This window comes from Nipponia nippon, unplaced genomic scaffold (genome assembly GCF_047370975.1).
Source record: "Nipponia nippon isolate SJK-2023a ecotype South Korea unplaced genomic scaffold, ASM4737097v1 scaffold_5, whole genome shotgun sequence".
Taxonomy (NCBI): Eukaryota; Metazoa; Chordata; class Aves; order Pelecaniformes; family Threskiornithidae; genus Nipponia; species Nipponia nippon.
In genome coordinates this window covers 96,516,435-96,543,900 of record NW_028262369.1, presented here as the reverse complement: position 1 = coordinate 96,543,900, position 27,466 = coordinate 96,516,435, and the positions used below count along the sequence as shown (strand labels likewise).

The 27,466-nt window shown below is 42.6% G+C and overlaps 1 protein-coding gene across 3 annotated transcripts in view; it reads left to right on the top strand.

The window, feature by feature from the left end:
• Positions 1–27,466, top strand: part of ZEB2 (zinc finger E-box binding homeobox 2) — a 114,059-nt gene that overhangs the window by 28,536 nt on the left and 58,057 nt on the right. Inside the window, exon 1 of one of the 3 annotated variants that reach the window (XM_087733063.1) lies at positions 6,654–6,931. The exons of the other annotated variants lie outside the window; for them this stretch is intronic. The gene's annotated coding sequence lies outside the window, so the exon portion shown is untranslated. Of the gene's footprint in view, positions 1–6,653; positions 6,932–27,466 lie in introns of those variants that run through there. 3 annotated transcript variants of the gene reach the window in all.

Sequence of the window (27,466 nt, the reverse complement as noted above, 5' to 3'; positions counted from 1 at the left end):
GTGAAAATTACACCCTCCTTTTTGGCTACATGATAATTACACATTTCAACATACAAAGAATTGTCTCTGTTTCAGTTGCTGGAATGAAACAGCGAAGGCACTCGAGAAAATATATTATTATATTAAAGATCAGTGCCATAGCTGTTTTTAGTAAAAGTGAAGTTTGTAATCACAACTGTGATCAAGATACTTTGAGATTTACATATACACACGTATATATGAGGGAAAGAGAGCAGTTAAAAATAAAACGAAACTAAGGTACCTCAGCACGAAGGGTGAAACTTAGCCCATGTACGAAGGGCCAGCAAACAGCCTACTCCCTGCTTAAATCTCAGCAAAGCCCTATTTTGAGGGTGAATTTTACCCCAAAAGCATAATTTATTGGAAAGTTTAACAAAGTTTCTCCGACTTTGTCTTGGTTTTCTCCTTTTTCTTTCTCTTGGCTATTCTATTTCACCTACCTAGAAACTTAGCCTGAATTTCTTGTGCATCTATCAATTTGCTTGCAAATGCTGGGTACGGAAAGAATTCAGAATTAAGCATTGCTCGGAAAGAGCTGTGGGAAAAAAATTACATATGCAGCAAAACATGTTAGAGTTGTGTTTTGACAGTTTCATGACCAAGCCAAAAAATATACATTTTTTTTGTACCTGGCGCAGTTTCACAAAAATGTCCCCTCAGGGAATAGTCACTTTTTGTCAGAATCAACTGTTTATTTACTTAAAAATCTAAAAGTTTTGCCTTACATTAGAGGCAGAGTTGCTGAAGGTTAAAGTTCAACATCAGCTCGTTGCATTGCCTTCACCATAAAAGCATGGTTTGTGTCACGAGAGAGGGATAAAAGCATTAGCATGGACACAGGACAAAATAAAAATGCCAGGTATTTTAAAACCAGAGCAGGTGAGGTTTGTCAGGTCTCTTGTTAGGCATCTGCAGCCATGTTCTGGCCTGCTCGCAAGCGATGGGCGACCACCTTGGACCTGCCACCACTGTGGCTGAACACGGTAGCAATGGTTCAGGCTGGAAGTAATGGGTTTATCCAACTAAGTCAAAACCTGGTAGGGTTTTGATGGTGGCAACGGTGTTGAGACCCTTGCTGTTACCCATAGAGATGTTCATGGCAGGCAGGGCTTTGAGTGTCCTTCCTCATCTGTGCCTTGCTGGGCTGGAGGGATCAAAAGGGATGTGGGTGGCTTCCCACCGCTGCACCCAGTACGGTGCACGCCACTGGAAGAAGTAGCCCAAGGCTGACCTAGTTGTGTCCTACTCCAGGAGTGCTGCCTTTCGTGTTTCTGCATCAAAACGCTATCTAAATTCCCCGCAAATGTGCAGGGCACGAGGCTGGGGGAGTCCGGGAGCCCCCTCTCGCGTGGGACTGCGCCCGTGTGCGGCACCGTGCCGCGGGCCATCCTGCCTGCCCTGCCTGCAGGTGGGGGGGTATTCCCCACTTTGCTCATAATAATTCAGGACATATACAGGCATGCTTGGGACATAACCCCAGATCATAACCAAATCCTGAGATCACACTAACGTGAGAAGATGTAGTGACTTTTAAATCACTGGAATTGTACCAGTAAAGAAGAATTAGGTTTCCCACCCTGGAACTAAGGCTTTTCCCAGGGTAAAACTTGGTGTTCTCAGCAGAGAGGTGATTTTTTAATTCATTCTTACCTTTATCTGTATATGTACACAAACAATTAATATTTTTTGCCTATAATCAGTTTATAAGATTGCAGGGTTAACAGAAATGCACTGTGTCAGATGCTCTTTTGCATACATATTTACCTTGACTGCAGCTCCAAACTGGTGGGACTGGCAGGCTGACCTTTCATACTGGCTACCGACCATGTTCAGTGAATAATTTTGAAACAAATTTTTTACTAGGATTTTTAACATAACTATTTATTTGGGCAAAGCAATTTGCATCAGGGAAAAAAACCCCAAATGTAAATACAGATTTCCCCAGGAGATTAAAAATAGTCCAAAACTAATAGCCTAATCTAATTCACATAACGATCATCATGTAATATATTCAGTGGGCCTAATCCTGCCCTCGCAGACTGTCTCTGAAGTCAGGGACTCGATATACCTGTCTGAATTTGAGTTTACCCTTCATATCCCAGTTACAGCAAGGGAACAGCTTTTGTCTCTATGGCAAATAATATTTTGCAAATTAGACCATGTTTTTTAAAAAAAAAAAAAAAAAGCAATATGTAAGGTGGGGAGGGAGTCTCTCCTGACTCGCACTCACGGGGCAGAGGTCATAGCTGGAGCTGCTCTGGTAGGAAAGAATCGAGCACCGTACCAAAAAATAACATGAAAACTGTGACTCAAACTGACGAAAAGGGAGTTAATCAGAGATAAGGAGGTCTCTTCGTCCCTACCAAGCGCTCTCGTTAGCCTGGCAGTTAAAGGTATTCCTCCATCCTCATTAACTTTGCGTTTTTCCCCTTGTATTTATTATTTGCTCCTTTTTTCTGCCCGTCTCAGAGGCTGCATGTTTCCCCTGACTGACAAGTCAATACGGGAGCCGATTCAGGGCTGAGGGCCTCCATGGGGTTATCGCTGGCCTAAAACGGGCAGGACTGAGCCCAAAGGTGTGCCGCCAGTGGGATGTAGGACGGTTGGGGCGCGGGGAGGTGGGGTGAGGTCCCCCTGCACCCCCAGCTCCTCCCTGGGCTCCTCGGCACCACGGGAAAAGTTCTGTCCCGACTTTTGCTGCTGTGCTCAGAGGTGGGGTTTGCCCAGCCTCCGCGCCTTTCTACACTGAGCAGAGGCTACTGGGAGCCCAGCTAATGTGCATATTGATGTACCCTGTAGCTTCTGAGATGATGAAAGAGCATATTGCTTATTTCCACAACAACGAGCTAGGAAATATTTACAGCGACCCCGCTCCACTACCTGGGGAATTTCTCCCCAGGTGACGGAACAAAGCAACATCTGATTTCTTTTTTCCCCCAATGCAGATTAAAAAATAACCCCCAAAAACCCGAAGTTGTTAGTCAGGGCAGCGATACCTCTTCCACCAGCATGCAGATATGATATAGCTTTAATTTGTATTCATCTTGTCCACTGGGGCTAGAAGATGGAGGAGCTATTATGAAACCTTTTTTTTTTTTTTTTTTGAATTTGCTTTATTCACTGTTTACTATGCCGGGTTGACATGATATGATTTGTGCATTGCGGGGTCACAACAAGCTACTTGCAGGACAATTTGCTGAATCAAGAGGGTGATTGTGTCTGGTGCCAGTCAGTCGCAATTAGGGCCAGGATCAGGGAGGCCCAGAGCTTGTGTATCGTCTTGGGCAAACCTCATAGAAATCAGCTCACCTGAAACTAATTGTCACAACAGAGACCTTATGCAAATGAGCCCTAGGGTTAGCGTGGGAAAAGAAAAACTGTCGCAAAGATAGGTGACCTGCTGAGCAGGGGGTCTGTTGCTGGGGAAATCTTTGTTCAATGAGTTAAAAAAATGTTCGCATTGTTCCAAATCCAAGAAAAACGTAGCAGATCCTCTCCCTAAGAAAGCGTGGCGAGCACACTCATCTGAAAGTCCAATAAAGTGGCAGCCAGCTTTCGAGCCGGTAATAAATTGGAAGTCTTTATTCTTTATAAGGGCTGCAGCAGGAAAATGATTTTCCTTTGCAAAGGGGCCTTTAAAGTTTAGCTGCTCGCAGTTAGCTGGCGCTTAAAACTTCACTGTCTGTTGAAGCTTTCGCCTGCCTAACCTGTTGGATCCCAGCAGATTTCTCGACCTGAGGTTTTAGCAGCTGGAAAAAACCCCATCCCTTTGGCTCCTGGAGCTGCTTTTCGGAAGGTCTGTCTCTCCTACTGCAGCGAGCCGTTGGGTTTGGAGGGCAGGAACAAACAGGGAGCAGATCTGTGGAGATTCTCCCGGAGAAATCTCCGGGGATCTCCGAAGCTCTCCAACTTCGAACGTCTCTTCTCTCGGTGCCTTCCCAAGCAGCACCCGCCAGCGAGACAGGCAGGTTTGAGCGTTGGAAACATAATCGTGAATTAAGCACATTTAACGACAGGATCATTGACGTCTGCGTGCGAAAACGGCTGTTTCTGACATGCTTTCCCTCTCCCTTTTTCTCCTCTGCCTCCAGCCCAGGCAGAGAAAAGCATAATTTTCAGCGAGCACATTACACAACATTTGTCTTGTTCACTCCTTCCTCTTTAACAATTTTTATGGGGGTTGCTCAACACATTCTAAAATAGGAATGGAGACGATATAATAAAGTGCTGAACTGATGATATACGCGGCAGTTTATGCTGTCAATGGCAAATTCAAAAGAAAGGGATGCAACACGCTCCAAGTGAAGAAATGTAAGCCCGTACCCTATAAGCACACGGAGCGAGAGGCAGCCAGGGTATTTTTGCACATAAGGCTTTTCCAAAGAGGTTGACGGGGACAGAGGCGAGATTAATTGCACTAAAAGATACTGGACAAATTTCAGAGACATGAGCTTTGCACTATCTTCGAAGGCAAAAGAATAGTTATTCTGTTTGGTTAATAATTAGACCTGTGCTTTCGATGCTGCTGCTTTAAAGGGGTGAAATGTAGATGGTATCAGATCAGCAAGTTCGGAAATTAACTTCCTACTCACCAAACAACATGAAATAAGGATGGCTTAAAAGTAATGCAGATTAATCACCAACTTTTTTTTGATCTCTTTTGTCCCTTTACCACTGTCTGAAATAATTTCCACAAATAGGAGACGTTTCACAGTGGGTATGAAGTGCTCAGCTTTCACTCATCAAACTTTAATCGGAACTGCATTTTAGTTTTTGAATAAAGAACACTTAAAAAATTTAGATGCAAATTATTTTGCATTATTCATGCTCTAAGTGTCCTTGTAGATTTAAACACTTCTGAGGCCACCTTGATTCAAGTAATTACCTAGGCCCTCACTGCTCCATCATGAATAAGGTATTTTGTACAAGTAAAGTATGCACCCGATGAGCTTTTAAAGTGGCTTTACACTGAACTTGTGTATTGCTTCTCGTGCATGAGTGATTCGAACATGCGTCGCAATCTGTCTCAGGTGGGAAATCCTGGCAGAGCATCCATGAGTGACGGAAGGAAGCCTACCAGCCTCGGCGCACACTATTTCTTTGTCTTTGCAGAAGAATCTCAAAGTAATTCTCTCGCTCGAGTCTTGTGGCTCCTCTTAAAAGTCTGAGGAAGCAATGGCTGCTCGCAGGGAAAGAAATGACAGTCATTTTTCACTTAACCCTTCGTTTCCCATCCCGGCCCCCCTTCACCGGCTGCCTGTGCTCAGTCACTTAAGGCATTCGCATAAGATAATATAAGTCTTTCTACTTTTATGTAGCATTGTACATCTGCCTCCCCATCTGTCTGCTCAGCCTCCCTCACGTCCCAGCGCTAGGTACCACCTGAGCAGGATTTTTCACACAATAGAGCCAGCCCAGCACCGAGCATCGTGGCTGAGAGCTTTTCCCAACAGAAGTGGCTACGGGAGGGCAAGCTAAACGTATATCTACACATATATTGTCAGCAAAATGAGCTTGCAAGAGTTAAATTTAATTGGCTGAATCTTGTAGTTGGCGTTTGTTGCAAAGTGCCCATGGTTTTTTTCTTTTCCAGCTACATTGCTTTGAAGAATTATAAGAATTTTATGATGTGCTATTGGAGTTCCACTGGCAGAGATTACAGTAAAGGGGTTAAAGTTGGTTTATGTTAAAAAAAATTATGCAGAAACCAATAAAAATAAACACACTCCAGTAGACTAAACTTGCTGGGCTTTTAGTTTTAGCTTAACAATAGAAGTTTAGATGAAATCCAACATTGCAGCTTTTAGAAAATTAGTTGACGCTCACAGTTGATCATCTTTACTACGCAGCGGTATAATTAATATTTAAACATTGTAATAATGCAGCTTGCTTTGCATGCACTTTTCAGCTCCACCACAGTATATTTTATCAGGAATACTGCTAGCATTTTCTTAGGTAATGTCATTTTTTAAAGTTATATTTAAAATAGGATATTGGCTTCTCGCTCAGTGCAAAAGAAATATCAATAGGCCAATAGGCAGGTTTCATACGTCAGTTTATGATTAAAGTACGTCTTTACTGAAGACAATAGAAAATATATAAGGGGCTACTTCATTGCCATCATCATAAAATAAATATACCCAGAGACTATCGGTTTAGAAAACTGTCTCAAGTTGTTAATTTTTCTTCACGCTATCTCTAATAAGAGGAACTTTTAATATCTAGATGCAGTGCAAAATCAGGCAGTGACCCACAGATCTGTGAAATACTGCATCTCTGACACCTGCTCATTTAGAGCCAGAGAGCATTTAATAAAGAAGTCAGGCAAGTAAAAAAAAAAAAAAGCCAAGCGTGGAGTTTTCACATGAGTGTTGTCAGGGTTAAGGCTTCTGTCTGCCTGGCAATTTAGTAAAACGGTGAGAAATCATCAAAATGGAAAAGGACTGTGCTGGTTTATTTACTTAGGAGAGCCCTCTTCCTCTTCCAGTCGAGGTGGGAAGGAAAAGTTGTTTCAGGTGCTTTGCTCATCAGCTTAATCCCCCTGATTAGTGCAAGGTGCCCTTTATTCCCCTTCTTATAACTTCTAGTGAGACAGGCTGCTCTTCTCTGAGCTGCTTTGAACTCTTTTCCAGGGCTTTCTCCTGTCAGCCTTTCACACTCATGGGTCCTCCTGATGCCAGCCAGAGGGTTGGCGCTTGCATGGCTATTATTAACCACCATGGATGTGTGGGCACTGGCAAAAACCATCCCCGTGGCTCCTTTGGGCTGATCCGAGAAGAAAAAAAAATATACAGGCAGATCTTACACACCCATTTTGGCTGCTGCGTGATGCAAAGAGGATCTCCCGAATTTCCCAGCTGGAGAAAGCACCCTGCAAAGTGAGCTCCTTGTGTCGCTCCCAGCCTTGGAGGTATTTAGTGGTGTGCCCAGGGGGGTAATTCTTTTTCCAGGAGAGGGGTTTTGGGGGGCACGGCATCAGGCGGTGCTGCAACGGGTTGCAAAGGTGCCTGAAGCTCAGCTGAGAATCCGGCCCTGGGTTTTGTCACGTTTCATTGCAAGTTTGAGAGCAGGCCCATTTCTATTAATACTGTTAATAAAAGGCATATGTTTTGTCAAGCAAAACCACCCTTTCATTAAAACGAAGCATAATTTCATGGGTTTTTTTTACGTTCATGCAAAAATAGCTATTTCCCCATCATATCCCAAAAAGCAAAGTCGGAGAACGTGTGTGCAAAATTTCACCAAGCCACAAATATTTTCATGCCAAATACCACTAAATGAAAATGCTCAGTGTCTTGCTGCTTTAAGCTAGTCCTAGAGCCTCAGCCTAATTGCCTGGGAGGCAATGGGAGTTTTTAATTTACTTAAAAAGTAGCAGAAACGGGCTTTAAAAATTGTGTGTGCAACGACGACTGTATGACTGATGCTATAAGATCCATAGCATGTGTGAAAATAGATTGCATACTGCTGAGAGCTTTCTCCGGGCTCTGCCATAGATTGCCTGACATCACGTGCGCCTCCGAAGAATTTGGGGATATGGTTTTGATGGAAGACGTCGCAGCACGTAAAACAAAGTCGCCTTGTGTTGGCAAAGGGCGCGTGGGAGCTGCCGTGCCGCGTGCGCGCCGTCCGTCCGTAGGGCAGGGGTGGGAGTGGGAGTTTTAAGGAAACAGATAAACAACAAACAGAAAGTGCTTAAAAATAGGGCCCTAACTTCCAGCCTTGCTGTATTGCGACTGATGTGTGTAGTTATGGGTGAGAGCTTCTCTGACTCTTACTTTTCAAGTGAAAGTAATGCTGTGAGATGCTGCGATAGAAACACTTGTGTTTGAGATGGAAGCAAACCGCCTCCGATGGTTTGGCTCGCTCCTTCTTTATCAGGTTTTGTTCAGGAAGGCAGTTACACACACCTTGGCTGCAAATAACGAAAAGAGCGTGATCTATTTTAAACCTGCTGCTGAGGTGGTAAAGAAGAGATAAGTTGAAACCTAGCTGTTATCTTCCTTGTGTGTGTGACAGATATGTCCAGAAATGGATAAAATTAAAAGCATTTTTCATATGCTAATAGCAACCTGGATGAGGAAAAAATACAGGGACCAGAGCAGCAAAGTCAAGAGGTTTCTATCACAAGTATATTTCTCCCATTACCTAAATTATAGGAGTTCTTTCCCCAAACCGATATACATATTTTTACTGTGTCTAAAAGAAAATTCTATAGTAGAGTTTGATTTCAGCATCAACCTTATGGCAGCCATGTGGGAGTGAGATTATGGGACATGTGGAACAAAAGTCTTCCAGCCAGAGGAGGCCTTCTGAGCATAATGATTCTTATTTAAATTAGTCTATGTTTTATTACTCAGTTGGGGAGGGGAGAAGGAAACCAAGGAAAAGAATATTTCTTTAAAACCGCGGTCACCTGAATTGTAGATGAAGAGAAATTAAGTAGTTTTCAGCCTGTAAAATGGATAAACATTTTCATATCATAATAATAACTTCAAGAAATCCTCAATTTTTTTTTTTAAATTTTACATTTAAACTTGTTTTTCCTGTTGGCATGCCTGCCGATTCATTTGTAAATGTGCTTTAAATTCCTTTGTATATTACAATGAATGCCACCTCTTTAAACGCTCTTAGTAATTTAGCGAACTTCTTTGCCAGTGGGTGAAAGTACAGTATTGTACATGCATAAGAAAAGGTACATTCATTATGCTTCACGTATGAAAAGGTATATTAGGAACGGTTTTGCTTAAAGTGGAGGGGTGAATGGAGGAGCCCCTGATCCATCATAGTGCTTTTGCATGTGTGAGAATGTGTCTCTGTGAGCCCAACGTCCAGCAATGCTGGTCGGGAACCTACCGGCAAATGTGTGCCTGTGAAACCTGAGAAGATTTATAACAAGTAGGTAATCGTTTCAGGCCTACGCGAGGGGAGCGGGAACTAAAAGCTCACGCTGGGGCCGAACAGGAGTTTTAGGGAGAGAGAGAGAAAACCTGGGGTCTGGTTTCTTCATCTTCCGCCACGGCTGTCACGAGACGCCGTGCTGTGCGATGGGAAAAGGGTCGTGCAAGGAACAGGCTTGAGATCCTCCTGTGATTTTGAAGTGTGTTTTGGGGTCGGGGCTGACCCTCGAAGCTTGCCACACAACCGGTATGTGGTGTGCCATAGGTAGAGGGCCAGAAATGAGGTGGTCCCAGGAGCCTGGTTTTGTGCGCCTTCCCACCTCCTTTGCCCCACCGAGATTACTTCTGGCTCTCTCGGCATGAATGGGAAGGTTCAGTTAATGGCATTTTTCTTAGCGTGAGAAACATATGTGCCACGATGGAAGGTAAAGGGAGGGAGTGTTGAGGCACGGTGAGTGTGGCCATGAAGGGACAGCATCTCTGGGGAGGAGTGCAAGGCCACAGTGGGCCAAATCCTGCTCATCACTTCCCCCTTTTTCTTGGGACCACTCACTTCAGTAAGGTGAGCAGGATTCATGCCGTTGGCTTGGCTTTTCTGTGAAGAACAACCACAGCGTTACGGGGAGGGTTGGTCAGTTTATGGCCAATAAACATAAGCTAAGAGGGTTTCAATGAAACATTCCTCTCCAAACCAGAGGTCATTCATTTTGCACTTATTCCTTTATGTGGTTTCTGAAAGTTTAATTTTAAGGAGAGGATGTGGGTACGCGCTGTTTGTTTTCTTTCTCTTTCCTTTTCTTTCTTTCTTTCTAAGCTCCTTACTTCGAATTAATTTCATGGAAATGCATGCGAATGCTTTCCAGTGGCATGCCAGCTGTCATTTTTCAATGGGGGGGGGAACCCAGAGTTTATTTTCGAGATGCAATTTTAAGCTTGATTCATTGTAATAAGTGTCACTGTAAGGCAGGCGAAGGAGAGTTAGCTTTCATTAACATTCTTCAATTCTGGAGCCCATCAGGAGGTAGATAAGGTACCACCGGGTCCATCCACCTCCCGGACCACAGGAGGACAATGCCAGGAATGTTTGCAATGTGTTTCTATTTTTGTCACACCTATGTGTGGCCATCCATCTGGTCTTAATCAATCAGTCTCATCCCAGAGCTTTGCTGTTCTCCCAGCTGAAATAATACACTTCTTCAGCAAGAGCTCTGCCTCAAGGAGGGTCACTGCTCACCATTCCCCAGACAAGGCATATTAACAAGGCTTACATATTTGTAAACATAGGTAAACCCAGGAGGGGTGGTTGGGAAGGAACATTTTGAAATATGAATATTTTATGAATAAACCACTGTGTTGTTTACTTAGTGATATTACACAGGAAAACTTGATGAAGTACTAGAGGTAAATTTGTTTTAGCAAAAAAAAAAAAACCCAACCCCTCAGAAGCACCGAGACAAAGATAAATGATGAAAGAGCAAATGATCCACCACCCTATTTAAGCAGAGGTAGCGTGTATAAAATATGTTCCTGAAAGAGCAGAGAAGTGGGTGGTGAGTACTGTAAAATGTGCCATTTATTTATTTAGATTGCACATCAGGAGATAAAACAAATGAAAACTCTGACTTGTTAATAATTTACATTTAAGTGGAAAATTCTTACATGCTGTTAAGATACCTCCAAGACCTGACACCACAAACGCAAATAATTTACATTCTTTGAGCGCGCACAACTTCACTTGTCTGGAAAAAAAATTCAAATATGTGCTCAGGGGGCGATGAAAACCAGGATACATTTACACTCCTATAATTACGTTTATTAATTTCGGATGCCTCTTTTGAAGCATTCATGGAGCTGACCTTCCCATTCATCAGGTGTTCCTGGCTGAGAATCTGCTGGGCCATACCTCACAACCTAGGAGGTAGGAGATGCAAAGAGGGGGGATTTCTTTTCAATAAACAGTGCTATTACTTTTCCCCCTAACAGCTTATGCAAAAAGTTTTGTGGGGGAGAAAAAAAAGCTCCAGAAAAAAAAGAGGAGTGTGCATAACAATAACTACCTCTGTCCCTTCTGTTTTTGTTCTTTTCATGTCAGGGAACTTTTTAGCCGTGCTGCCCGGGTAACTGCTCTGGAAGGTTGGAATATCTCTTGTTGAAGGAGGTTTGTGATTGAGGGCCCTCTGACACAACCTTTTGTTGCTCTGAGGTGTTTGATCCTCTTTCCCTTTCTTCTAAAACCAATCCCATCCCTTTAAAAAATGGATAACCAGCACTTCTTTTACTTATTGTCAGCTTTTGGAAAGTTACTGTGGGGGGTTGTAGAAGTTTAACTAGTTAACCCCTTGCATCCTGGTAGCGGGTTGCCATTAGTACTTCTTTTTAGCTCCTTCCCGAGCAGGGAATATTTCCATAGTTGCGTCAGGTATGCAAATCCTCTCTTATAGGGAGCCATGTGACGGGTTGGCTTGTGGACAGTTTGCTCGCCGATCTTTCTTTCCCCTGGCTTGGTGGAGCTTGCTTAGGGAAACCAGGTTCAGCCGGGAGCTCTGAGCATGACCAGGGGCTGAGGAGTCGGTCCCCAAATGAGGACGGTCGCAATTCAATTGCGCTGAAATTTCAAAATGAGTCAGAATTTGTAGCTGCCGATTTTCTTCTCTTTCCTTGAACTGAAACTTGTGAGAGTCACCACAGGCGTAGGCTGATATGATACACTTTTTTTTTCTTCTTCTCTCTTTGAGAGCAGCTCTGAATAACAAGAATTCACAGAGAGCTGCTCTTCAAAAGTGTGCGGCCAAATCTGAAAGTAACAAAGGAAGAACACCTTAAAATGAGATGTGTAATAAGGATGCTCGCTCAGAGCCTTGCGATTAAAAATGGGACTGGTTTCTTTTTTTTATAAAGGGAAGGGACACAACCCAGGCTATAGGAAAGAAAAGCAGCTTAAATGGATTATTTAACGAAAAGCAACTTATAGCTCCTAGATAGTGACCTACATTCTGCACACAATGATGATGTTTTACGGTGGTGATAGGGTTAATAACCTAACATCATTCATGTAGTGTTTTTTGAAAATTGAATTTTACTGCTACAAAGTAAATGTAACAGCCCTCTGGAGACAATATTACAGGCACTTTATTGTTTGCTAAGCTGATGTCATCTTTCTACGGACTGACTTTAAAACAAAGGCAGAACATTTATTACAAATATCACTGTGTGAAAGGAAATCTACTGAAATATTGTTTAGAAGGTGGACTGATAAAAATGTATTAATACTTGGCTTTGATTATCTGCAAAGTTATGCCTGTGGAATGCTTTCTCGCGTGATCTCTGCTGAACAGAAATGTTCGTCTTGGATATTACACCTACTTTTATTTTAATGTTATCTATCTCCAAGCATGTGTTACTTTTAAAATGTGTTTTATAATATACTCTACAGCTCATTTATAACTCTTCGCAGTTTCTTTGTAAGAATGTAAATGAGGTTTTGATCAAAACCTAAAATATTTCCCTTCAAAGCATTTTCATGTAAACAGGGCAATGTCTTCCTCGATGAAATCACTGCAACTGCTCAAGTGAGTAAAACCGACGAGACTTGGCCCTGTTTTAGGGACACAATTTGGCTCTGATCTGCCTTCTGCTGTGAGTTTTCCCAGTGACTCCAGTCCGTGTAGGCTATGTACCCATTAAGGCCAGTATTTTCCAACCGGGATCCCCAGACAGGTGCCTACATCAACATCTCCTGGTGTGGCAAAGATGCTGGAGGCTGAAGATTCAGTGCCTATAAGTTATGTGGGTTAAGTTATGTGGCATTCAGCCCTTGGAGAACCACACATACAGTCTTAATGAAATCATCGGGTTTGAAAATTTTAAGCTGGTTGTAGATGACCATGAGCTTTGAGTTTTATCATTCCTACGCAACCTTTCTAAGTAGGTTTCAAGCGAACAAAATACATTTGTCCCTTTTGAGAAGAGCAAACGATTAATTTGCAAATAATTTAATATCCATTAAAGTTTAAATTTCCTTTGTTTCCTCACTTGCAGAGTAAATCAATGACCATTTCAAAGTAATAAGTACGATGAGGGAAAATACATTTTTGTGTATCACAGTATCGCTGTTGTGGCTTTTGCAGGTGAAGCATAGAAAGATGTGAACAGCCTTATGAGGACGGGTGTCTAAGCAACTGATTAGCTCATCTGTGTTGAAGGAAGATTGCAAGAGAAGTGTAGGAAAGAGGGACAAATTTAGAAAGCAAGTAGTGGAGTTAACAGTAAAACTAGTAACTTAGTAGGAGTCTGTGATATTAGTATCACTTCTGAAGTCTATGTGCATGTAATGCACTTTGCAAAGGTGGACATCTACCTACGCTCCCAAGCAGAAGTTTATATTCATACCCCCTTGTTATATATTTAATGCTGACAGGTTGTGGCAGCTTATATCAGTGGGATTAAAACTGGCAATCGGATGTTAACAGTTTACTTTTAATATCCTCAGAGCAAAGTTTTCAGATTGCCAACAATTATCAAAGGGTGTCTTGCCTGCTTCATTAATACTAATATTCTTCGATGTTTGAATATGATTTTGCATGTCAAGCCAATCTATCTGGCATACTGCTGGACATCCTTTGACTGGTGCTGTGTGGCATTTTTTGTTTGATCTTTGGTGTTGCTCAGATAAATTTAATCCTGACATAAGTTATACTCGTTCTGACATCAGTAGGATCTGCACATAGGTAGGGCAGTGACAGCAGGCTCTGCCGGAAAGTTAGAAGGGAGTTTCAACTATTAAGAATGTAATCAAGACCAGACTATTAACCTTTGGCTTAACTGAGAAGCAGAGGTTTGTCTTAACGTGACTGAACAGAAATGTCCTTGTGTTCCTATGTGAAATACCTTTTAGAGCCTTTCTTCAGAAACACTGAATGGGTCTGACCCAGACCCCACAGAAGTCACCTCAATGGCTTCCAGGTTAGGTGTCCCAAGCAACATCTTCAGCCAAGCCTAAAACTCAAAGGTGTTAAAAGATGAGAAGCTCTCTGTGTGGAGGCTGAAACCATGGATTTCTCTGACGGATTTTCTCTTCTGTAAGAGTTGGAGGGGAGGGATGGCGGGTTCCTGGCTCGTATCATCTGGTGCTTCCCGATGAAAATCAATTGACTTGTGGCCGTTGATGCCAGCTCTGAGTTTGACTCACATTGGCCGCTATTCCCAAGGTCTATGAGAGCGCTATATATAACTACAATACATAATGGTCGCTGTAAAATGCATCAGCTTTGCAAATGGATGCACTAGACATCTCCTTTCTGTCTCACATACTACAATTGTTTCAATTGTTTGAAGTCGAGTGCTTTACGCCACTGAGAAAGAAGTCTCTGTAACGCCTCCCACAGTAGATAAGGCCAGTTGTAATGAAAATAAAGGTGATTCTTTATTGAACCCTGGACACAGACAGGGCCCTGTAGTTCTCTAGCTGCTCCACTGGAGTAGCACAGCCCTAATGCTGCCGTGCAGGGGTCCAGGTACTGGCCTGGAGATTGTAGCCCCAGAAAAGAGCCCCAAAACCACAGGGCGAACGTACACAGAAAGGGAAAATAGGTACCTTCGTTGCAGGGGAAATGTCGAAACAGCATGCCAGGTTATACAACTAAAATAATGAAGAAATGTTGATTGTATTAGAATTCAGAAAAGGTTTGGGCTTAAAAAAAAAACCCATCCCAGCAGCAACAATGGGTATAATCACACATTTGAACGTAAGAATTAGTTTTACGTGGCACGCTAGAAAAACCAAAATCTTGAGGAACACTTTCAAAATAACCAGAGAAAAATAAACTGTTTCTTATGTCAGTCTTGTTAGAGAGGGATTAAGAAACTGGCAATTATTTTGGCGACCTTAATTGTTGCTCTGCAGGAAAATATGTAATTAGAGCACGTTCGCAGGCCTGCACACCTGCAGCACATCCTACAGTATAATGTCAGCTTTCAGTGCTTGCTGGTGCCAGGTTCTATCACAACCAGGCACAGTGATGCTCTGAGAACATTTCGGACTCGTGTAATGTAGCTTCTGTGTATGAAAGAAGCAGGCATTTACACTGCCATACAATGGAGTGCATTACTGCAACACTGGTTTCATTATTTTCCGACGCCTACCTTCAGCACTGCTCTGGTTTACTCAGTTTGAGGTTTTATTGTTACGGTATAATAGTCCTGTACATTTCTGAAATTCCCTTATTATTCAGCTTATTAATACAGTACTTGCTTGATTATCAGGCTGCAGTTGTGAAGGGGAAGATTCAGCGTGCTAGCGAAGTCAGAAGCTGGGTAAATTCCTGGTATAATGAGAACAATTGTTTGACGTGTTTTAGCCCAGCTCTCTGTGTGCATATAGCCGTGGATGCCAACGTACATATGTGCGTCCATGGGGTGTGTGCGCCTAAAAAGAGAGTGAGAAATGTTGGAAGCCAGCTTTAATTTTTTCACGGGACAGGGGGAAAAAATCCTCTTTGCGATGCTCCTTGCCTTTGCCTCTCCCTCACGTTGCTCCTCTGGAAAACTGGAAAGCAAGTTAAAATAAAGGCGCAGTAGAGGGAATAGCTGTCTTCCAGCTAAATTCAGTAATCTGGCACGCTGATAGTTAACAGACTTCTCCCCCTAAGGGAGATACACTGTATTTTGCTATCTGACATGTTGTCATATATAAAGAAATCAATTGGTAATTAAATGATGCACCTTGTGAAGATGACAAAAGGCATTTGGTTGCGAAAAGAGAACTGGGTTGTGAGGGGTTTGTAATGAAGGCCTAATGACTATTCATAAGAGATTTTCAGTCCGTTGATCCACTTGACTGGAAAGTTCTGCCCTGGAGAGTTAGTGCTGTCAGATTCTCTCACCTCAGAAAGCCGCCGCGATCGACGGTGTGGAGTATGAGCGAGAAATTATCTAGTTGTTGCTTCAGGCCTGTCTTAGGTCACATGCAGAAGGCACACATCTGGCTTCCTGTAGGTGCAACCTCAGGACATAAACTTTGACTAATTTTTAAACTATAAATATGTAAGGCTGACACTGAATAAGTTACCTTTTATTCATGTTTTCATAAATTTTCTACTGTGTTAAAGCCTTTAGTGGAGCTACCATTTTGAACTTTTCAGCTTCTGCTCTTCTTGCAACAATTTTGAGTTCCTTTCCTCTGACAAATGACATTTTAAGAAATTTCTGTGGCTCAGATGCTACCCGTGTTACCTTCCGTCTTCTTGCCTACACCGATGGACCAGCCAGAATAGTTTTGGTAGAGTCACCTACAGAGAGGACCTGGTAGAGATGTCAGGAGGCATTACAGAGTTGCAGGAGAGATTTTGCCCCCCGTGGAGCTTTTTCTTGGTATGTATTTGTCCGGTCACTAGCACTCAGGATAACTACCAGACCACTGAGACTCTCCTCCTCTGAGATATTTCCTGATCTCTTCCATTTACAGGAGGTCTCTTGGATGGGGATTGCTTGGAGGTGGCACACCAGAAGGTAGATACCCACGGTGTGCTAGTTAAGCCAAGAGCTGCACCCTAATTGCTGACACTACAGAGATGAGCACCTTTTACACATCCATCTTCAATGTTGCACCCTCTTGAGTGAATAAATCTCTCTCTAGCGAGTGGTATTTTATAATTAAAACTGAAAAGGAACAAATTGATTTCAGAAAGCTATTCTGGAGTGCATAGACGTTGTCCTACGTTGATCAAATCCAGCATAGCTCCTGGGTGAGAGCCACGAGCTCTGTACATGTTTGCTTTTCAAAAGTGGCCATCCACCTTATCTTATCAGGCAGCTCACCTTATCAAAGGTAAACATATTTACCACCTCGTTAAAGGTTCTTTGCACCAGCACTTGAAAGCAGTATTTGTGGACAAAAACCTGTCAAATTCATTGTTTAAAACGGACAGGAGGCAAACTTTGGAGGTTTCAGTCTGTCAATAGTGGAGCAGTAAAGTAATTCAATACATTATGCATATTTGAGATGGCCTCATTGGTGTTTCCTACTTGTGTATTGTGGTTACTGAATTTTGCTGATGTGTTTGCCGGAGCTGACAAGGTAGACCGAACGAATGGACAAATGCCAAAAAAACAATTATGTTTATTAATGTACATTGATTGCTTGTTTAGGGTATAAAACAAATTAAAAAATACATTAGTATTTAAACCTTCTTTTTATAGCTGGCCTAATGACTACATGTAATATAGTGTCTAGTAAAGGACAATCTACAGTACCTATAACTCCTGGTTTTATTGTCATATTATTTGACTTGGATTTAAAAGGATGGCACTCTTGTCATTTCTTTAAATGACAATCTGTATTTTTTTAATATATAGGCCTTAAGTCAACTTGTTAAGGCCAGAATCAGCTATTCTTCTTTACTTTAAACCCAAAATCGACCTCAGCTGTGAGCGTCCCCTGGTTTTGTGCCACCTGCCCGCCCACCCTTGGCCCCAGTGGAAAGCACGGTGGGGCCCCAGTGGCGCAGGGAGATAACTCACCCCAAACCCAGCACCTTCCTGCCACGCTGCTTTTCCCAAAGGACAACTCCACCAGGAGATGAGGCAAGCCCAAACCTTTGCCCATATTAGCTGCTTTTGTCCCCATTTCCACTGTCCCCTAAAGTGTCCAGGTTGCCAGCAGTTTGAGCCCTTCAGAGGAGGAGAGGCATGTGCTTGGTCTTCCCCCTCTTCACCCCATTCCCATGTATGTACCCAAGACCCACCACACATCCACTATCAAAATGACTGATACACAGGACAGGACTCTGGGTTTACATCCCAGTATTGTTCATGGCACAAGAAGTTGCTAAATAATTTTACAGTATCTCTTTTTTAAGCCTGGGCAAGAAAGTTATAGCACTTTAAGTTGAGGGCAACATCATTCAGTATGGTCTTAGCAGTACTGCCAAATAGCAAAGTGAAAGCCATAAAGTAAACATGACTTAGCGACACCTGGACCTTTCAGGTTTTATGGCAATTGTTTATAATGTTGGACTGGCCTCTAAAATATGTCTGCAGAAACGGTGCTGGAGCTTTATTTTACCTGACTTGCTCACTTTTTATGTTCTACCCAGGTTCTACCCTTCATTATTTGCACTCATTTAAGGAGTCCTGCTTTCTTCCCTTGCTCTTTTACTTGGCTTTTTATTCACTAGCTGAGACGGTGACGTAGATTTAGCAGCATGGTTTCCACATTTAACGGGTGTCTTTCAGAATTCCGCAGCACTATCAGCGCATGTGGCTCAGAACGTGGCTCCAAAAGACATTTTTGCCATTTTTTGGGTTCTCTTCTAAAAAGAAAAGCAGAGATGCTGTTGTCTTAAACAGCAGCTAAGATTAAAAAAAAATGGAATTAATTCCAAATCCACAAAAGTTCCCATAAAATGTTTTTTTTTTTCACTGCTCTGTTGGAAACTCTTCTCATACAATGCCCCTATAAACGTACCTCGGTACTACCAGGCCCTATTGGAACTAATGGGGCTTGACAGTTCTTCAGTTAAAAATTATACATGAGGGTCACTTTCCCTTAAATTATCTATTGTATGCCAGCTGTTCACAACTACAATGGTCTTACTTTCTTCCCATTGCCTAAAATGGTTAGCTTCATTGCAAAGCTGTTGCAACTGTTACTGTAGATAGCTTTTTAAAGGCACTACATCTTAAGCAACACCTTGATGGCACTACTAATTTCAGATAGATTTTTATCAGTTCCAGGGAATGTTTGGAGCGCTCGTTTTGCTTGTTTCATGTCACAACACTTGAGTTATATCATAATTTCTCATTTGCTGTACAACTTTATTCTATTTTTATGCTTCTGAGTGATGCTGCTTTAAGTGCCCATGAGTGGTCCTTCCGGACCATGAGCACTATCAGAGGCAACCTCAGGCAGATAAAACTCCTTGTCTTTTTGTTGGGAGGGGAGAAAGGGTCATCGTCAAGTGCTGGTTTGTTGTTTTTTTTTTTTTTTTTTTTCCCCTCTTGCCTATTAAAACTGAAGCTACTGCAGCTTTTTTCATAAAGGGAGACTACACTTAGGTCATGCTTATTTCAGAATCAAAGCCTTCATACTCAAATGCTTCTCATTACTTGCTAAAGTCTGCAGTGGTCATCTTTGGACTGTAATTAGAAAGCTTGACACTCTTAAAGGATGCTTGTAGAATGAAATATTCCACAAAGTTTCTTGGTTTGGTTTTTTTTTTGGTTCCGATTTGAAAATGAAAAGCAACTAACTTTCCTGGTCTTCTCGGTGTTTAAATAAGCCTGCCACCCTTATTTCCATAGATTAATGAATAGCGGAAAATACGTGGCAAAGGTTTATGCTCATACTCTTCCCTGCCTTATCGGGGCATTCTTTTTAATTATAAGATAAGTGTGATTTAGTAGGTATTTTTGCAACCTGGCAGAGCTACCGCATCTGTAGCGTTGTTTGATTTTTAGCATATGCTAGCTTCGAGTTGACCCACATTTTCCATACCTCTGAGCAATCAAGAGACCTATAGCAACACAACTAGTTGCAGTCAAAACCTGGCGCAGCTGCATATTGATACTTATCATTAATTTATTTAAAAACCCGGTCACTGATCCACAGGCTGCGGCAGCTGGACAAGATCCCATATTGGTTGCAGTTACACGTTTCTCCCGCTCCATTATGTGATCTTTCAGGGCTTGGGTGCATTAATATGCAACTGTTCTGTTTTCTTTCAGCTGGCTTGTAAACTCTTTAACCAGTCGAACAGAGTTTGCAATTGTTGCGGGGTTGAGTGGGTGGATAGGAGCCGGGGCTGCAGCCTTGTCCAGTTGTAGATAGAATAAAATTGACAATGATGCAATGGAGCTGGCATCTGGACAACTCCGTGGGATGAATGGCACTGCTCTCGCAGTCCCTCCGGTGGTTGTACGCCTTGTAATAGCTAGCGTAGGAAGGGTGGTGAAAATTGATATGCACTATTACTACATGTATAAAACTTAACACTGGGGCCATAGCACAGGTGGGGGGTTCCTGTTTATTGATTTTTATTACTCAGTTAGAACATACAGCTAATGCTTTTATACTCCAGGAGCTCTGGGAGTGCTCACCTCAGGTAATAAACCTCTCCGTACTTTGCAGTAGTTCGCAATTTACATGTGAGCTTACGTTATGCTATGCAAAGCCATCCCTCTCCCCATTGTAATACGTGGCTGAAGGGAAAAGAAAGCAACTTACGGCATTTATTTCAAATTTCGAAAACTATCCGTTCCTGCGAAGGAAATGGTCCCTTATTCTAATTACTCATATTTCCAAGAAAATTAGTCACACAAACTTATGTTATGTGTTGTCTCAGAGGTTGAAAGCAAATTAGGTTTCCAATAAGACAGTACATCAAACAAAGTAGCACGTTCTTGATGCAGATGACTTTTTTTTTTAGAATTATGGTTGGACACTTTTGGCAGACAGATTGTCTTTTACTCTATCAAAATGACAGTTTCTTTTGTAACTGCTACATTCATAATTAGAAGGAGAGAAGCAATCTGCCCAATTTAATATACTAAAAGAAGTTTAGTGTCTTGTGCTAGTAATTTCATTATTTTTAAATATGAATTAATTGTCTTAAAATAAAATTGTTAGAAGTATAACTAGTAGGATTATGGAGTTAATTCTCTTCTTTTTTTTTTTTTTTTTTTAAATCAAAGCTCCTATTAATGTACTTCAGGGCAGATTAGGATTTTAGTTTTATATCAGGTGTTCAGTTTGAAGATTCAGGGGAACAGGCTGGAGGTGGGGGGAAGCAAATCCTTAATGCAAAATTCCTCTGCACAAAACCCGAGCTCTCCCAGGTTTACTGTAAGCTTGCAAAGCTTAACTCTGGATAATGAATGAGGAGAACTAGATGGTTTAGCAGCCTGGGAATAGAAGAAAAGGCCTTTCACCTCGGGTTCATGCGGTTTCCTCGGGGAGCTTGGTGCCAAACGGGCTGCCTCTTTATTTTTTGGGTTGTTGTTAGAGGAGTTTCACACACAGTCCCTGAGTTCGCTTTGTTCCTGGTGTTGATATAATGGTTATTCTAGTGCCCAAAATTGCACAGGTTTGCAAATGCAAGGTCTCCAGTCCCCATCAAAATTTGTGGCTGTAAGATGTAAGTCAGCAAAAAAGGCCTCCAAAAAACCTGATTTATACTTTGTTCAGAAACAATATTAACCTTGAAAGTTTAACTTTTTCCCATGAAATGTGATCCTGACATGGGCCGTACTTTGTATTTCATTAAAAGAATGAATAACTTTAAATTTCAAGTAGGTTCTTTTTTGTTAGAAATTCATGTTATCTTTTCACCTCGAGGTAGGCATTGGCTGAAACCTGAACCCACTCAGCGATAACCAAAGGATGTTCATACCTCAAAGCAACGAGCTGAGGGTTTCAGGCAGGTACCTGGTGCAGGAGGGAGCACATCCTCAGGGATAACCGGTGTATATTTTGGCATGTTAATTAGAGGATGAGGCCATCCTGCCTGGCCAGGTAGGAGCCCCACAGACGAGGGAGCCAGGGTGAGAAAGGAGGGTTTCTTTCCCCTGGTAGTGGAGAGGTGCTGGAGAACCCTGGTGCACCCACGCTTTGCTGCTGGGGAGGCTGTGACTGTGGTGCTGCTATTAATACCACATTTAAAAAAGGGAAAATACAGAAGGTCGAAAGAAAGGGAAAACACTTGAAGGCTTGAGGTCTGAAGCCTCACTCCACATCCCTTATTTTACCTCTTAACCACAGGCAATGCCTCTGAAGTTTATATGCTTAAAACAACAACAACAAAAATGCATTTTTAACAGAGCTGTTTTCTCTGTCAGGAGATCCCTCCTCTTGCTGCTCTTTCCTTTTGCTCAGTATCAGCCTAGCCCTTGCCCTTTGCCATCAGCTCCATAGGAAAACAGCTGCAGAAAGCCTTATCCCAACCGGAATAAAATCATTATGACACAGCAAACCCAAACATGACGTGTGGTTTCAACAGCCTCTTATGCCCAGCTCTGCATTTCCTTTTGGCTGCGAGGATAAGGTTGGGGACCAGCCTAACGAGAACATTTCAGCTGACCGTGAGGCACATGTAGATAGGAGAAACTTTGAGCCGTTTTAAGCTCGGAGTCTGGTGGGAAGCAGGCTCCGGAGGTGGTGTTACTCCACATGCATACACACACACTGACAGCCAGTAGTTTTTCACGTGCACAGCAGCAACAAAAATCTGTGCTGAAAGAGCATCAGTTTCAACACCAACTGGAGTATTTCTAGTGCTGCAAGGTGTGAATTTTGCCCTTTTTTGCATTGATCAGGATATATTGAGACACCTGGCAGGAAAAAAAAACCACCCAAGGAAAATTGGCCACAGGGTACCCTGTGCTCAATGGAGGGGTGGCTGGAGGAGCATGGCTTATTTTTCGCTTCCCTCTCAGGTGTCTTGTGGAGGAGTAGGAAATTGCAGGTGAAGAGTGCTGGGGGAAATCCCGTGCGGGGGCACGGCTGCATCCGACCGCCCCTCTTCCTCCTCCTCCTCCCTGCCATGGCACCTCCTGTTCGCTCCTGATGCAAGTGCCCGACTGCGCTGCAGATGTGAGCGCTGGCGCTGGGACGAGCTTGGCTGTAGGCGGGATGAGCACCATTATTAATTTGGTGTATTACTGCCGTTCTCTTGAGGAATGTGAGTGACAAAAGGCTTCTGGGCATTTAGGAGTCCCTATCCCTGCAAAACCCAAGGAGAACACCACGGGCATGCAAAAGGCATCTTTCCAGCCCCGGGACATCGTCCCTGCCATGTTTTGAAGGCTCATGCTGAACAATGGAGGCTTTAAAGCTGGTTAGAAAGGACAATCAGATATTTTTTTCCCTAATAGAAAATGCTGGTGGTTTAGATACATGGGTCACTACTAACTCTCCCTCTAATACTTTCTGCTCAATACATACCAAAGGGGAGAGCAGTCCGAGGCATGTCTGTCCTTGGGACGAAGCCAAATGTTCATTTCAGTAATGCCATTTACTGGGAGACATCTTGATTAACAGAGCTTAATGCTATGTGAAATCGCTACCAGTTATCTAGTTCTAGTAATACCTATGCTGTTGGCACTTTCTGATTTCTTTCAAGCATTTCTCCCCATAACCATCTGCTCCCGTCGGGCATCGCACGCTTCCACAGGGCATCAGCCGAGCTGGGCTCTGGCCGCATCCCACGCGCTTTGTGAGCATGTCCTCGCCGAGGCACCGGCATGCATCGAAACCTGGCGTGAGGTCAATTGGACGCTGACTCAGAGGGACATTTCTTACCTGTCTTTCAAGCTGATAAATTTTTGCATGTATCTCAAGAGTTTCACATCTACCGTCTAATGCGGGAAAGAGTGAAGTAGCCTGGGTACTTTTTCATTTCTCATCGGCATGAAGCTGCTCGGCTATGAGTTAGACAACGTACTCATTTCTGTAAATTCAGAAGCTGTTGCTGGTGGTACAGTTTTTCACACAGCTTCTTCAGTGACCCCTAACATCTGCCTAACCCTTAAGCGTACACAAACCATTTCTGACTTGGGTTAGAGGGTAGAGGGATATTTTTACCGTGCTCTTTTGGAAAGCTTTGTTGTAGCTCTAGGCCAATAATTTTTTTTTTTTCCAAGCATTTTTACCTAGCAGATTTATGTACTCTAAGCATCTCTCTGGTCATCTTTTTCCAGCAAACAATGCTGTATTTCCCCTCAATATTGAATGCATCCGAGGTTGGCTGTTTTATCACTCCTTTTCTTCTCGGTGTCTCAGAGTTTTGGAGTCTTCCTCCTTTGTCTCAGAAAGGAGCAGTGCTGAAAGCATTTCCACCTGGATGTTTAAATTATTTAAGTTGCAGGAACCAGACCTTTTCCCTCCAGAGTAGTTGTGGGTTTTAAAGGCTAAAATTGCTTCATCATGCCAAAGTGAAAGTATGCATAAATTATTTAGTTAAACCTGAGAAAATACAGACTTTTCTCAGTGATCTTTCAAGGGCTGCCTACTTAAATATCAGAAGAATGGGCAGGGGTTTCTCTCTCTCTCCCCCCTTTCTTTCTCTTGAAAAATATTTTAAGTACCTATTCAGCTTTTTCTAAGATAAAGCTGTGACCAAAAATTGGAGGGCTGGGTTTTCAGCAAGTGTTTATAATAATAGAAAGGAAAATGCTGTAGAAATCCTAAGTACCCCTACTTCATCATGAACCAATGAATTCTCTCACCAGAGCAGGTAATGGGCAGTCGTGCCTCTTCCCAATGCCAAGCAGAGGTTTGTGTCAGCACTTCCACTGCGGCCTCTGTTTATTGTGAGTTTATAGCTCGACTGTAAAATTACAGAGGAGCAATATTTTTTTTTTTTTACCTGACTTTCAGCTTTTTTTTTTTACTGATTTTGGGCCAGATTGTGGTATTTTTGGTACTCTATGCAACAGAAATGTCTTGCTGTGAGCAGTAAGGCTACCTAAAGAGTCAGGTAGTGCTCCTCGTGTAGCAGAATCCGTCCCTTTTTATTTTTAAGGTGTAATGATGCTGGTGTTAAAGTTAACGAGAAAGCTCTCTTGGGCTACAGTGGAGCAGGAGCAGTGTTTAAACCTTCTCCAGGCTACCAGAAGGACCCACCGGCACGGGACCTGGTTCTGTCAACACAGCAGAGTTTACAGGACTCGTCCCCTGTGTAAAGAAACCTGATCTTTCTCCGGCTGATGTCAATATTTCTGTCACTGACTGTGGGATCTAGGTTAGGGTCAGATATAAGGATGTAAAAGGGGGGGGGGGGGGGGGGGAAGAAACAACACATTTTCCTGTGAAGGCAGTTATTTGTTTTACAAAGGTTTTTAATATAGTCTGTCTCCCAGGTTGTGTGTGGCGATGGGAAGGGAAGGAGTAAAAAAATACCCTTAGAAGAAATACAGACCCTACTCTGTGGCCGATGCTAGGGGGAACTCTGTTGCAAATTGTGAGGAGTTATCAGAGGGATAGGATTGCTGCAGGATCCGTTTTTTCATTTTGCAAACAATTAATTTGGCCTTGTTGAAATTAAAATAATTAAAAAAAAAAAAAAAAAGATAAAGACGGTCATGCTGCCATCTAAAAGCTTCCATTTGGAGGAGGTGGCCGGTGGGGAGGGCAGCTAGCCCCTTGCCCTTTCGCTGGAGTTGGGGACACGGCTGGGAGCTGGAGGGCGGCAGCAGCCACCGGCGGGAGGGTGAGGTGTCAGGGTTCCGATGGGGTCCATCAGCCAGTGATTCATTACGCGAGAGACACCAACACCGTGCATGGCAGTGACTTCGCGTTTAGGGGATTGTGGTGTGCCCCGCAATGAATATGTATTTTCAGAATGAATGTATACACCAAAATCCCTTCAGTTTTTAGTCAATGGAGCCCTTACAATCAATCAGGTAGATGATACCATATGTGCAAAACCAATAGAGATCACAAAAATACATATTTATCCAAGCTGGTCCTTCAAGCTGTTGTGGTAAGTCAGATAAATTTTGCATGTTTTCAAAACTGGAGCAGTGACGAGCAGAAATCTGGAAAGGATGTTAGGAGCTAATTCCTGATATAAATCCTGCTTAACTGCTAGAAACTCTTCGTAGTTTCTCCTATCAACTCCCATCTACTTTGATCAACAGTTTGGGGAGTTTATCCCTTTTGCACTTTAAGGGGAAAAGGAGCACAGCAGAAAAAAAAAGGCTTGGGAGAAATAACTTTGGTAGCTGCAGTTCAGTGAGAGAGGGGAGACATGAGCCTTCTCGTGGAAGCGGGGAAACAAATTGTTAAAAATCACAGTGTGAGATGGGGAATCAGCTGTAGCTGCAAATCTCATTGCTTTGGTTTAGTTTCTGCCACAACCTGCACATTAGCATTTTCTCTCTCTGAATTATTGTGAAGATTTGTATTATATGTAATTACAATACAAAGAGGCTCTGCCAGATAAAGCTATTTGCTGAAGTACTGTTTTCAAAAAACACAGAGTCCTTTCACACTTTAACTTACACCTTTTCATTACCTGCTAATAAAAGTACAGTGGATAGATTTGCCTAAACATGTCTTGCTAAGAACATTAACCCCATGGGTAACTCTGGCCTTTGAGATACAAGCTTTCAATTTTAATAACATCTCCTTAAAAAAAAAACCAAACTAGCCAAGTAAAGATACTGAACTACTTTTGCCCCTTTTTGCCAATGTTGTAAGCATCCTCGTACCATAGATAACAGAGTTAAGTATAGAAAATGCATTGTGGCCAGGCTCCCAGATTCACTACTGCCATACGAATTATAAATCTTACAAACAGGGGTGATACATCATTTTTTATTAAACTTATAACATGACTGCTGCACAAATAGTGTTTACATAGAAGGGTATACATTTAATTTACTCTCTGGGAACATTTCTAAAGAATATAAATTGCATTTTGAAAGCTTCTTTCTCCATAAAGTTCATAATTTTTTTCCCTTTTTTTTTTTGCATTTTAATTGGAGCAGCCAAACTGCGCATCCTTACTCAAAGTATCAAAGACCAAATATCTGTTGGATGGTTATAAAATCAACTCTAATTTTCTTCCTATGAAGTACCAGATAATCAGCCTGTAAATTTTACCTACATTACTGTGGGGATGCGGAGCTATAAATTCAAAACAGTATGCAGGTTGGTGAAAATTGAGGTCTAGGCAGCAATGCATGTCCATAAACTTTTCTCAGGTTATTGGAATAGAACGAATCAAAAGCTGTTCCTGGTTGTATGATATTCTCTTTTGATAGACCGGGCTGCTTGTTGTTAGCAATCCAAGTGCAGAGGTTAGTCAGAGCAGAATGTAATTTCTAGCAATCTGACAGACCTGCGGATTGAAGCGGCAGGTTTTCCCTTCCGATTTCAGGGAATTGCTTCTTACTGTGACAAATGATTAGCTGTTATCTCGGACTGAATTTGATTTCTACAAGCAGCTGAGTCAGGTAACTTTGCAGTATTTGAGGGGGTTTTACAGGAAATGAAATCAGCTCCCTAGTCACATGCAGACCAAATGAAATCTTCCCGTTGGGGTAAAAATTGTGCTTTTTGGTGACTACAGGCAGGTTTACCAAATACACATCTATCTATTGATGACTTGATGGATTTTGGTTTTAGCGTCCCAGTCGAACCCGTGCTCCACTGATGCTGAGTGCCGGTGTGGATGGAGGGTGTTGAGGGTAAAGTTAAAGCTGGCGGTGTCAGATGTGAACCATGAGCAAAGGTACCCAGGGTGATATGGCATAAACTACGGTTACGAAATTTGGCTCCGCATTGTTTCCACACAAGGGAGTGAATGATGATGTTAATCAGATTAGACTCATTAAGGGAGGGGGGGGGGAAAAAAACCCTTGCCCTTCACACAACGCCTTCTGCATCGCTTAACCCCACACGGGAGGCGGAGGTGTCATCGCGCCGGGGTGGTGGCTCTTGCATGGGTCCTGTGCCTGCAGGTGAAAATCCCCTGGCTTTGCCCTGTGTGCTGTGGGGAGGTGAAGGAAAAAGCATTTTCCCTGCTGGAATTGGGTGGAAAACAGGG